Genomic DNA, 12,238 nt, shown 5'->3' on the forward strand with positions numbered 1-12,238 from the left:
GATGCTCTATGTTCCTGCCCTAGTTCTGCCACTTAATAAGCTCCTCCCCTTGGCCCATCTGTGAAATGAGGATAATGTTGACTTTTTACCAGCCACCGGGCCTTGTTTGGAGGGTCATGTGAAGCCATGTGATGAGTCAGCCCAGGACTGCAGGATGTCTAGTGCTGCCTTAATTATTCTAAGGGTAAGAATTCCCATTGCCATTCTGAAACAGGGAACAGAACAAGAGGTCCCTCAAATCCCCACATCCCTTGGCTGGGGGATAAGGGGAGCAGATAATACAGTATTTAAGATACTTTGCATATCTAGGGCAAGCTGATGGTTAGCCAATAGCTGTGCTACTGCCCCAAGGCTAAAGGTGTCCAGTGACTTTCAGAATGTTTGGTGACTCCTGGGGGTTTGTCCTGTGCCCGCACTGGAGTCAGGGAGGCGGTTACCCCTGTGTCACTGAGTCACTCTTACCCTGACTAAAGGCAGCAGCCGAGAGAATATAAATCCTACAGTGAACTGGCTAATATAGATCACTGCGGAGAAGCTGCATAGGAGGTCACGTAAGAAGCTCTGGGTCAGGGTGTAAACTGAGGGTGGGAAGACAGAAGGAGGCTGGTGTGCCATAAGGGTGGAGAGAATAGGTAGCAGCCAAGCGAGGGAGACTCAGCCATGCCTCCAGTAGTGAGATAGGAGCCATCTGGGTAGAATGAGTGTAGAGAAGAACGGGCCATGATGTCGCAGCTAGGCAGCTGGCAGTCAGGATTCAGCCATGCAGCCTGGGATGGTTAGGGAGAGATTGGCATGCTGCTGCTCTGGCTGACTCTGATGCAACCAAGGACGCTGCCTTGCAAGATGTTGACCTGCTGCCTCACAGCTCTGGATTTCATCTGGGCTCTTGGGACTTGGGACGTATGGAGAGACCATTATTATGGGGCTTGTGCCTTTCCTGGACTTCGCCATGATGCAGGGTAACATGGCACAAGTATTCCTGGACTGTAGCGTGGAGGCTGACGACAACGTACCCCAGATCCCAAAGGAGAGAGCTGCTGCCAGAGGATGGAGACTCTGAAGCCCTCAGTGCACATTCCAGAGAGGACGGAGATCTGCTTGCACAGCCGGCATAAGCACAGATGAGGATATGGGGAAACTTCTGGGCATGGTTTTGGCTTGCAGCCTTTTGGGGAGCAAGGGAAGTGCTGGGTCTCGTGGGAGAACAGGGCTCTGAGCAGGAGTGCTCTCGGCAACCCCAAGGTTTCACCGCAGTAAATAGAAACCTGTTTCTCTCCATACTAATTATTGGGTCATGCCTCAAGGCACCACATGGACTGGCCCCTGTTCGCTCTGTTACAGTTTCACGTGGGCACATGCACAGAAACCTCCCAGGAGGGAGGTGTATATCTTTTCCCCAGGCAGCTCTTTGCATAGGTTCCAATTGTCCTCCTGTATCGTCTGTCTTGATGAAAAATGACCAGTTATTATTTCCTACCTTTGGGTCTGGAAGGCCTAGAAGAAATCAGTAGCCATATAAAATAGCTGCTGTTGTAGTAACAGCCTTTTCATTGATGGGCTTAAAGTGTGAGGTGTTCAGTATCGATTGCCAGCATCTGTCCTTGGAGGCTGTGCTGTGGGAAAGCTATGATAACAACAGTGGGAATGGCACCACCAGGGGCTACAGCGTGCTGAACAGTTTCCCTGAACCTGGTGGAAAGAGTGTATTGGGGCTATAGAGGCATCTTGCTTTGCAGGATAAACATTCACCTACAAAAGTTGTTTGCAAAGGCATAACCCTGCAAAGCAAGTGCTGTTTTCGTACTGAATGGCTTTCTGACTTGAGGAATTTGAAACTGTCTTTCCCAATTTGATAGTCACTTGGCTCCTAATTCCCCTCCTTTCCATATTTTTTTTGTCCTTCTTCTCTGCAGTCAGCATTGAAATGCAAAAGGTGCACTAATAATGAAGCATGTTTTACATCTAAAATGAGTCCTATAATAAAAATACAACACTTTTTAATATTTCTCTTCCCTTCTTTCTTCCTTTTCTGTGTTTTATTTTTATTATTTTTTAAAGATTTATTTATTTATTTTTAGGCAGGGAAGGGAGGGAGAAAGAGAAAGAGAGAGAAACATCAATGTGTGGTTGCTGGAGGCCATGGCCTGCAACCCAGGCATGTGCCCTGACTGGGAATCGAACCTGCGATACTTTGGTTTGAAGCCCGCGCTCAATCCACTGAGCTACGCCAGCCAGGGCCTTTTCTGTGTTTTATATGTCCCTCTTCTGCTCTTTCTTGCTTGAATTGTTTCCCCTTACTTTTTCTACCTTCAGAAAACAAAAACAAAAACAGTATCTACCACATGTAAAATGACAAGATGTTAATCACTGTGGGAAATCAAAAGTTGATTATAGGCTTTGTTGTGGAAGCAAGAGGCAAGGACCAGTGGTCTGGAGACGTGGCACAGAGATGCACAGGGAGGGGGTGGAGGTGGTAGGTAGTCTCAGCTGCAGTGGCTGGGCTGCACGTGACAAAGTGGCCATGTAGGCACCTGGGCTGAGTGGGCCAGGCCATGGTGGGAGGCAGGCTGCATTCCCTAAAATCCCAAGGAGCCATGGCTCATGGGCTCCCTGAGTAGCCCCCCAGCAGAATACTGCACCACCAGGGGGGATCGCAAGCCCAGCAGGAGCCAGGTTCTAGGTGGTGGGGTTGCTCGGTCTGCAGGCTGGAACCTGGTGGCCACACAGCTGGGCTGGCCAAGGCTTCTGTTAATGCCCAGCAGCCACAAGTGCAAGCGGAGCCCTGGGCCCCTCTGCTGCTGTCACCCCGACTCCCAGACAGACGAGGCTGAGGAGGAAGGGGAGGAGCAGCAGCGGCGGCTCCTCAGCACCCCTTGAAGAAAAAAACTGAAGGGTACATCCAAATATATTTACCAAACATTATTTCTGAATGATGAAAATAGTGACATTAAGATTTGTGAGCAAAATAAGCTAATGGACAAAACGGAAACAGACTCATAGGTACAGAGGACAGACTGGCAGCTGTTAGTGGCGAGGGAGGTTGGGGGGCCGGGTGAAGAAAGTGAAAGGACTGAGCAAAAATAAACAAGCAAGCAAGTAAACAAGTAAATAAATAAAGCAAGCAAGCAAAAACAAAGCGAAAAGCAACCCATTGACACAAACAACAGTACGGGGGTTACCAGAGGCAGAGGGAGTGGGGGCTGGTGGAAAAGGGTAAAGGGTGGGTACGTGGTGATGGAAGGAGACTTGACTTTGGGAGATGAACATACGACACAGTACGCAGATGATGCATGATAGAACTGTATGCCTGAAACCTATGTACATCTATTAACCGATGTCGCCTCAGTAAATTCAACAAAAATTAGTAAAATAAAAGGAGTTGTGCTCGACAAGAGTGGAGCTTACATGAAATGTATTCACGTCAGAATGGTTACTTTTGTAGTATGTTCAGTGGTTCTTGGAAAGAGTCCAGCATGGGTGTTATTGAACTGGAGATTCCTGACCAGAATATTGACGTTGAGGCACTGCAGTTCGCATTTGGGTCACTATATTGAGCTGACGTCTCAATGAAGCCCAGGTGAGTTATCGCCATTTTGGCAGCAGCTTGGAGGCTATAGTTGGATGGTTTGATACGGCAGTGTGGGGGGACAATGAAGGAAACAATTAATGTGAAAACTGTAATATGTGGCTATTGCACATCAGAAGGGACCAATGGATTAGATTCTGTAAAGAAAAAAATGCCTTGAATGGCTTCTAAACAACTTGATGACTCATCAGGATGTTGAACTTTTTAAAGAGCACAGTATAAATGTCATGAGACAGTTCATTGGTTCATCTAACCTACTTGTGATGCCAGTGAAGATGGATATATACACAGCTCTTAAGAAGTGGGTGTTCCTTCAAGTTGTGCCTTCTTGGAGTAGATTTTTAAAACGGCTTTTGACTGAAACGGATGTTTGGTTTTCTAAGAGGAGAGAAGATTTTGAAGGTACGGCCTCCCTTGAAACTGAGCAAGGAAAACCATTTGCGTCAGTGTTTGGCCATTTAAGATTACCGTATATGACCTGTGATTTGGCATCTGCAAGAATTATTGAACACGATTCTCTAGGACCTTTGGAATGGTTGTCTTCTGTGCATAAACAGCAGTGGCTTGCCGCGCTCCCAGCAGAACAAGACAGCGAGATGGGGCCTCAAGAAGTCAATAAAGAAGAACTAGAAGGAAGACCCGTGAGGTATGGTAGCAAGCCTGACAAAGATGGTGAATCCTGCAAGTGGTGGACCGATTTTAACTTCAGCTTTGACCTGCTTGTAACTCATACCAATCGATACATCATTTTTGAATGCAATACAATGAATCAGCCGTGTAGTGGATCTGTCAGTTCATAACCTCAAAGGAGCATAGCATTTAGATTATGTTGAGCCTCTTTTGATAGTAGTTCAAAACTAATATGTAGTAGAACAACTGGCTATCAAATACACTTGAAAGGGATCGGGGACAAGGAGGTACGAACTTGAACAGCAGGCTTCTGACCTTCCTTTTTATATATCTGCTGTAATTTCCTGTCTAGATCCCCAGAAAAAAAGAACAGAAAAGATTCGTCATCCAGAAAATCCAGAAAACTGAAGATCTTATCTGTTGGAAACTAGCACTTGGAACACTTTTTCAGCCAGCTTTCACTTCACGGCGCTGTGCTGTTCACATCTAAGGCGACTAGCAATGGCGAAGGCCTTGTGAACTGTACGGAGGATACAGAAGACTGTTCTTACCATCATTACATTTCTATGCATATATAAAAGCGCATCTTTAAATAGGTCATCTTTATTATTTTTCCCATTGTCATTTAGTCCCCTTCTACCCGCCTCGCCCCAGCCATCACCACCCTGTTGTCCATGTCCAGGAGTCCTTTTTCTTTTTCGCTCAGTCCTTCCACCCCCTAACCTCTCCCTCCACCACTAGCTGTCATCTGTTCTCCATCTATGAGTCTGTCTCTGAAAAACACGTTTTTAAAGCCAAGAATATATCTGTCAATCCGTGTCTGTTACAAAGATGTCAGCTCACACTTTTAATTTAGCATCAGTAGAAAACCGCTATAGGTAAATTTCACGTTTCTCTGCAACCAAAGTTAGATTTAATTTTTAGCTTACACTTGGATCCTACCTACCATCAATGTATCTTAGGGAAGGTAGTGAGTGATAGACAGAGTGACAGAACCTTAATGTGTTACAACCTGATGAGACACTAGAACACCAGAGGGTGAGTTTCTCTCATCGTCCAGATGGAGGAACTTCAGCCCAGGGAAGCAGAGTCTGGCCCAAGGTCTGCTCATGACCTGCCTGTGTGTTTGATTCACATTCCTGAGTTTCTGCACCTGACTAAGCTTTAAACCCTCCCTCAGACTTACTACTGGCTGTCAACTTCACTAATCTCTGTGAAGCTCAGTTTTCTTATCCTAAAATAACACTGAACTTTCAGGATGATTGTGAGCATTATGGGAACACCAGCTGTTCAATGCACCTGATACAGTTGTGTTGGACACACACCCTCCTATGCTACCCCCAAGTCAGCAGTGTCCTTTGGGAAGTCATGGGGACTATTATGAATCACATGCCCTTCTTTAACTGTGTCGGTTCTCCTTTCTCTGAACCCAGAATGATGAAGACACACTTTGGTTAGGCTGTTTGGGTGTTTATCTCAAATGCTAGTGATGACTCACTCTGGCAGATAAGCAAACTCAGGCCAGTGGTTGCCTTGGAATATTAGTCTTATTTGTTAATAAAAGAATCTGTCTGTCAACAGGACCTCCTGATCAGGCACCGCATACAGAGGACGCCAGAGGCACAGGTGTGACAAGTACTAGCCTCTCACACAGAGCCCAAGAATCAAGAACCATAGCTCCCTTCTCTAATCTAGCAGATGGCCCACGGTCTTCTGATACTCATTCCCTTCCCAACTTTGCCCCCCGCCACCCATATGTCTTTAAAACCTGACGCTCAGAAAGGGAAAATAATCGTCCGATGTCATACAGCAAATCGATGGTGAAGGCTGCACAAGAAATCTAGCTTTCTAGAACCTGGGGAAAGCGATTTGTTGCTGAGTCACAGACACTTCTGTGCAAGGAGCTAACCACTCCCGCTGCTCCACGAGGCTGACCACCTCCTTGTTAAACTGTGTTAGGCCCACGGGGGTAAGATTTCATGTGTTTCTCTGTGGAAGTGAACATTCTACCAAAGAATGGATGAGGGTGTGTGGCAGAAGCTGTGCCTGTGACACAGAGCAAGACAGGAAGGCAGGGATTTACGATGGGGACTGAGATAGAGGTGGAGTCAGGAAGAACACCATCAGAAACTGAAGTTTAGGGAAGGAGAGAGGTGGAAAGATGCTGAAACACAGATGTAGGGAATCAGACACAAGTGGCACAGAAAAAAATGGGGAGGAAACAGAGCCAGGCACTCAGAGAACATGAGAGAAAAATGTACCATGACTGGAGAAGGAACTAGCACAGACGATGTGGAGGCAGCAGACACTGAGAATGGGAGAAGCCAGCAACCAGAGAGAGCAATTTGTGTGGATCTTCCAGCGGGCGAGAAGCCAGCAGCCAGCAGCAGGGGGCATCAGAACTCCACGGATATTCAAAGACAATCTGGGGAAGGAGTACTGGAAAAGAGTGAGGAGCATGAGAAACAGGAGAGAGAGAAAAGGGATGAGAAACCCCTTTTGTAACTTTGACATTAGAACAGTGAATGGCTCTTCTTCAAGGGTCCTGCGTGCAGCAGAACGGTTAACTCCCCCAGGCATCCTTCTGCTTCGTATTGGCATTGAAAGTGTGGAAGTGGTTGTTATCACTGACATCACAGCCTTTCTCATAAAAGAAAAATGTGTCCAAGGGACTAGGCCTCCTCTTGGGTCACCTGATTTGCATATTCATTTACAAATGGGATATCCAACTGGAACTAGCTTATCGAAACACTCCCCTCTAACTCACCTCCCTCAAAAAGAGAGTTATTAAGAGCATACTTGGAAAGCTCACTGATAAGGAAGTGATTTTTTAAAAAGTGAGCCTTGGGGAGAAAGATCCAAAGGATCAAAACACTGTTTTTTGGTTTTATCTCCCCACTTGCCCAGTTCTTGTCTAAGTAGGTCTTATTTTTCCAGCTTTCTCTGCAGACTGCTCTTATCTGAGGTATCTTTCTCAATCTTTGACTACTTTCAATTTCAGTTTTAAAAAATTCCAGAGAAGGTTTCTGATTGGCTCAGCTTGGATCACGTGTCTACCCTTTGCACCAATCAGAGTCATCGCAGGAGGGGCACATTTGGATTGACCCAAGCCTGAGTGACACACCCACACTTATGTAGGGCTGGAGATGAGGGAAGAGGCATGGGGGAAAAGGATATGCTGTAGGAGGAGGGACTGCAATCATGACTCCTGAAGCCACACCAGTGCGGTCTATTAAGTACATCTTGAAGAAGTAGGTTGACTGTGTTAGCTGCTTTTCACCATCTGTCAAATGGAATCTGTCACCTGCCTTGCCCACCTCCAGGAGTCATTGTGGTGTTCTGATTGAAATGCAGACCAAATCATAACTCCTCCTACTAATAGGTGTGCAGATTAGGGCAGCATATAAAACAGATTGAATATGAGTCAGGAGACTTGGGTGCTAATTTGACTGATTTAAATATGATCAACAATATGAATATGAGTAAGTTCCTTATCTTGATGCATTTAAATATACCTAAATGTAAAATGTAGGGGTTTCCTGAGTCAGTGCATTTATTTTAACCTTTTTATGGTTGTTAAACACCTCTGACTTTCGCATCTGAGGAAAGATGGGTGCCTTTACTGTCCCACTGTCTCAGTGTCAGGAAGCTCATGAATCCTTTAAAGCTTATCCTTAGACCCCCACGATAAGAACCCCTAGATTATATCATGTTCTAGGTGATATCTGAGTCTATTCAATTGAGAGAAAAAGGGGGCTACATTCTTAGTGGAAACGACAGTTCTGCAAATCCAACAGATGTACATCCCTTTTGGTTTAAATCCTATTACCAGAAATATCATGTGTATTTCTCATTATCTCCTTCCCCTGGATTGCTCCTTTTCTTCCTTTTTTTTGCCTTTACCACCTCATCTTTCCTTCTCTACAGGTAGTCAAGTGTCGGTGTGATTGAAGTTTCTTTTCCATCTGTGTTAGCAGCAGAAAGTGTTGCTATCAGGGAAATGGATGGGACATATATCATCTCTTATCTCCATCTCCAGGAACTTAAATGATTTTGTTCCCCTAACCAAAATAAATCAAAGGCAAGGAATTTTAATTGTAGTCATCAGGTGGTGAATTTAATACTTCCACGAGTCTCTGTGCTGACAGCATTGTCAGAGTCGCTTGCCTCTCCGGGCTGGAGGATAATGGGATTGCGAGAGTAGAAGCAGAGGGAGAACTCTGCAGATTATAACCACAGCTCCCTGATGGAAGGAAACAGTCAGTCTGGGCCTGTTAAACATAAAGGCCAGAGAAACATTGCCTGTGTCAGGGTTGCTCCATCATGAACAGTTTCACCAGGGGACTCTTGGGGGCTGCTCACACAGGCATTGCCCACATGAGTCTGAGGCGGATGCTATGCATCAATAATTTTCCTCTGATCAGTCAGTTTGGAGGAGTGGACAGAGCTTGAACATCAGAGAAGTCTGGACTTACAGCTGCTCTCACTACTAATTGTTGAAGCTTTTCAATGAGTAAACATTTATCTAGTACCTATTACACATCAGATGTCCTCTAGATAGTGGGGGTTCAGCAGCAAAAAATAGTGATTTAGAGACATGATAAACACACACTCAGCCTAGCAATCCTACCCCAGAGTATTTACCTAAGAAAGAGAAAACAGATTCACAAAGACTTGCACAAGGATGGTCATAGCAGATTCATTCATAATAGTCTGGAACTGACTGCAACCTAAATATCCACCCTAGGTCCATAGATAAACAGATGGTGGTATGTTCATTACAATGGAATACTATTTAGTAACACTAAGATTCAGAAGACCATGAACGGAACTCAAAAACATGATTTTGAGCAAAGGAAAGCAGATACAAAAGGGCACATTCTGGGTGATTCCATTTATATGAATTCTAGAAAAAGGCAAGATTAATCTATAGTTCTAGAATCCAGTTTGTTGCCTGGGATGAGGAGAGGGAAACAGAGAAGTTTTGGGAGGTGATAAAAATATTCTACATCTGATTATAGTGGATTTATAAAAACTCATCTAACTATACTAAAAAGAATACATTTAATTTCATGTGAAATGTAATTCTATAAATGTGGGTAGAAGAAATTTACTCCTACTCCACATAGAGCTGTGTGCTAGTGTTGCAAAAAAGTAAATAAATTGAAAATGTACCTAATAGTGTAGCAAGTGGCAGCAGGCGTTAAGATGAAACACAAAAGGACCTGGTGAGTGGCAGGAGAGGGAGGGCTGCCTTTTCTGTGGAGTGATCGGAGGAGAGCTCTCTGGTAAGCTGACATTTGAGAAGACCTGGGTGAAGTGGAAATGTGAGCCATGTGAGGAAAGGGTTTTGGACCAAGGGAGGAGCAAGTGCAAAGGCCCTGCTGCAGAGGTGCATGTGTCCTAACCAATGAAAGGCAAAAACATGAGGTAGTAGGGGTGAGCAGAGTGGGCTGAGTGGGGAGTAGTGAGGCTTCACTCAAGGTCTTGGAGGCAGAAAATAATCGGACACATCAGGCCTTTGGGACCATCGTTTGACTTTAGCTTCCTGACTGTGACGGAAAACCATGAGGATATTTTAACTGGAAGACTGACCCAGGTTCACTGAAGTTCCAAAAGCCACATCCTGGGAGAAGACAAGAGGTGTGGTTAGGGATACCATATGGAAGGCTAGGCAAGTGATAATGGGACTTAAATGGAGGTGATGGGATATAATCAGATTCTAGATGTATTTTGAGGGTAGAACTAACTCTAATTTTTAGAAGAACTTGATATGGGGTGGGGGGTGAGAAAGAGAGCCATCATGGGTGCCTTCCACATTGACCCAAACAACTGGAAGGATAGAGTAAGACTGTGTGACATTTGTCAAGACACTTAGCTACTGTCATCTTCAGCTCTGCTTCACAGAGCTCCACAGTGGGGTCAGAGAGAATATAAGTGGAGTGCCTTCGACAGGAAGAATTTGTTATCTTAATATGTATTTGTGCTCCATTACTGAGTTGGAAGTATTCTATTTTGTAGAGGACTTCCAATTGTATTGTTTCATGATTATAATACCCAAATATCTGAGAGCATCATTATACCCATTTTACAGGACTAACTGGCGCTTAGTGAGGTGAAGTGACTTACTCAATGTCAAATATTGCTGAGTAGCACTAGACCCCAGTGCAGATCTCCTAAGGTCCCATAAAGTAAACTCTGGTGTTCTCATTCCAAATGAGCTGCCTTCTCTGAATTTCCAGGGTCTTCTGTAGATGTTTGGTTGAATTTAAACAAACGATTTCTCGAACATCAAACTTATCAAATATCAATACTTATTGATATAAATAAGTATTAATATTTGAATAAATATAAATACTCAGGTCTGTGGCTGACTGCAACCAGGTCAAGCTTTGGAGAAATGGGATATCTCATGAATTCTGAGCCTCCAACACAGAGGCCAAGGGAGTTCCCATGGCCAGCCAAAAGTGAGAAGTTGCTCAGCTCTGATTTGGAGCTTTCTGCTGCCTTTGTGGAGACACCATTAGGCAAATGAGTTGGTCTGAGGGAGGCTGATAAGGCTCCTGGACAGAACGTGTGAGTCTTTCCAGAGAGGGTCTTTTGAGGCAGCCACAGAACAATATAGCTGCTGGCCTGAGATAGGAAAGGCCTTGTAAAATAACCAAATGAGGGCCTCTTCCTTAATTCCCTAGAGCTGAATTTTATCAGGAAGGCCACTTGTGCTTACAGAAAGCTGTAATCACTCATGGTAGAACACACATTCTCAGAGAGGCTGCAGTTGCTGAGCAGGTCTAAATATTCAGGATCTCGTATAAAGACATGTTCCTCACTGTGCAGCCTAGCCTGCCTGTTCTGTTCTCACAGCTTCTTTTAAGTTTCCTAAGCACCTGGACCACCTGAGAATCATGCTTGCCAAAGACTATTCCTTTGTTCCAGAAGGTATGAGCTTTAAGCAATTTCTGGAAAGGATGACATTAGCTACTCCTGTCTCCATCATGCTAGCATTAACAAGTATGTATCAAAAGGCACATGATTACCTGCCCACCCTAACCTCTCCAGCCCAGTGGTTGGAAACCTTGGTGTCAAGAGGATTGACTCCTCAAACTTTGTGTCCTATTTCTGAGCTCTTCTCTTGGTCAGTGGAAGAACAATGGCTTTGGGACCAGAAAACTCAAGTTTCAAACCTGGCTCTTTTATTTAAAGTTTATGTAAGTCATAGCCTTTACTTGGGATTCAGTTTTCTTATTCCTGAAATGAAGATGGTGGCCTTATTTCACAGGGCTATAGAAGGGTCTATTACAATAATAATTTTAAGGAGCTTCATGTAGTTTCTGGTATATACTTGTAATCCTAGGCATTTTGGACTTCTTCTCATTCTCAGATTTGTCGGATGCTCTCTCACTCTAAGGCTCCCCTTACTCCTCCTCCGTTGCTTCCTCTCCGCATCCCCAACACAGCTCTTCATCTGACTCTCATTTGCTCATCTTGCCCATATAAATTTAGACATCATTTCCTCTGGAATATCTTGCTTGATCATTTCCCTACGTTTGGTAGAGAGGCTCCCAAAGTACTGTGATCTTCCCTATATAGCTTTTATTAAAATGACAATATTCTTGGTCATCTTCTGCACTAGATATGAATCCATGAGAACAAGGACTGTATCTGTTGTAGACTTAGGTCAAACTTACATGTCTTCTTGTTTTCCAGAACTTTTTCCCATGTTTTATCAACTTTTGACTCTTCCAATTAAAATAGCATCCCTATGGAGTTGTATTAAACTGATCATAAAAATAAAGAGTTGTGTTCAAAAAGGTTAAGAAACTCACTCAAATTATACTAGCTATTTGGTACTTTGATTACCTAACACCAGCTATAGTTTGACCCCAGTTATGTGTAATTCCAAATAATACAAGTAAGCGTTCATTAAGAACATTTAAAAAGTGCCACACATTGTGTTAAGGGTTTATACTACAGCCATATTATACAGGTATCATCACAATCTATATATTACAGAAATGGTTA

At 44.2% G+C, this 12,238-nt stretch overlaps 1 pseudogene; it reads left to right on the forward strand.

Annotated features, from left to right (window-relative positions):
• The first annotated feature begins 919 nt into the window (after positions 1 to 919).
• Positions 920 to 4,647, forward strand: LOC123819631 (annotated as a pseudogene).
• Positions 4,648 to 12,238: the final 7,591 nt, after the last annotated feature.

The sequence above is a fragment of the Phyllostomus hastatus genome, unplaced genomic scaffold (assembly GCF_019186645.2).
Source record: "Phyllostomus hastatus isolate PE091 unplaced genomic scaffold, TTU_PhHast_1.1 phas_contig_34, whole genome shotgun sequence".
NCBI lineage: Eukaryota > Metazoa > Chordata > Mammalia > Chiroptera > Phyllostomidae > Phyllostomus > Phyllostomus hastatus.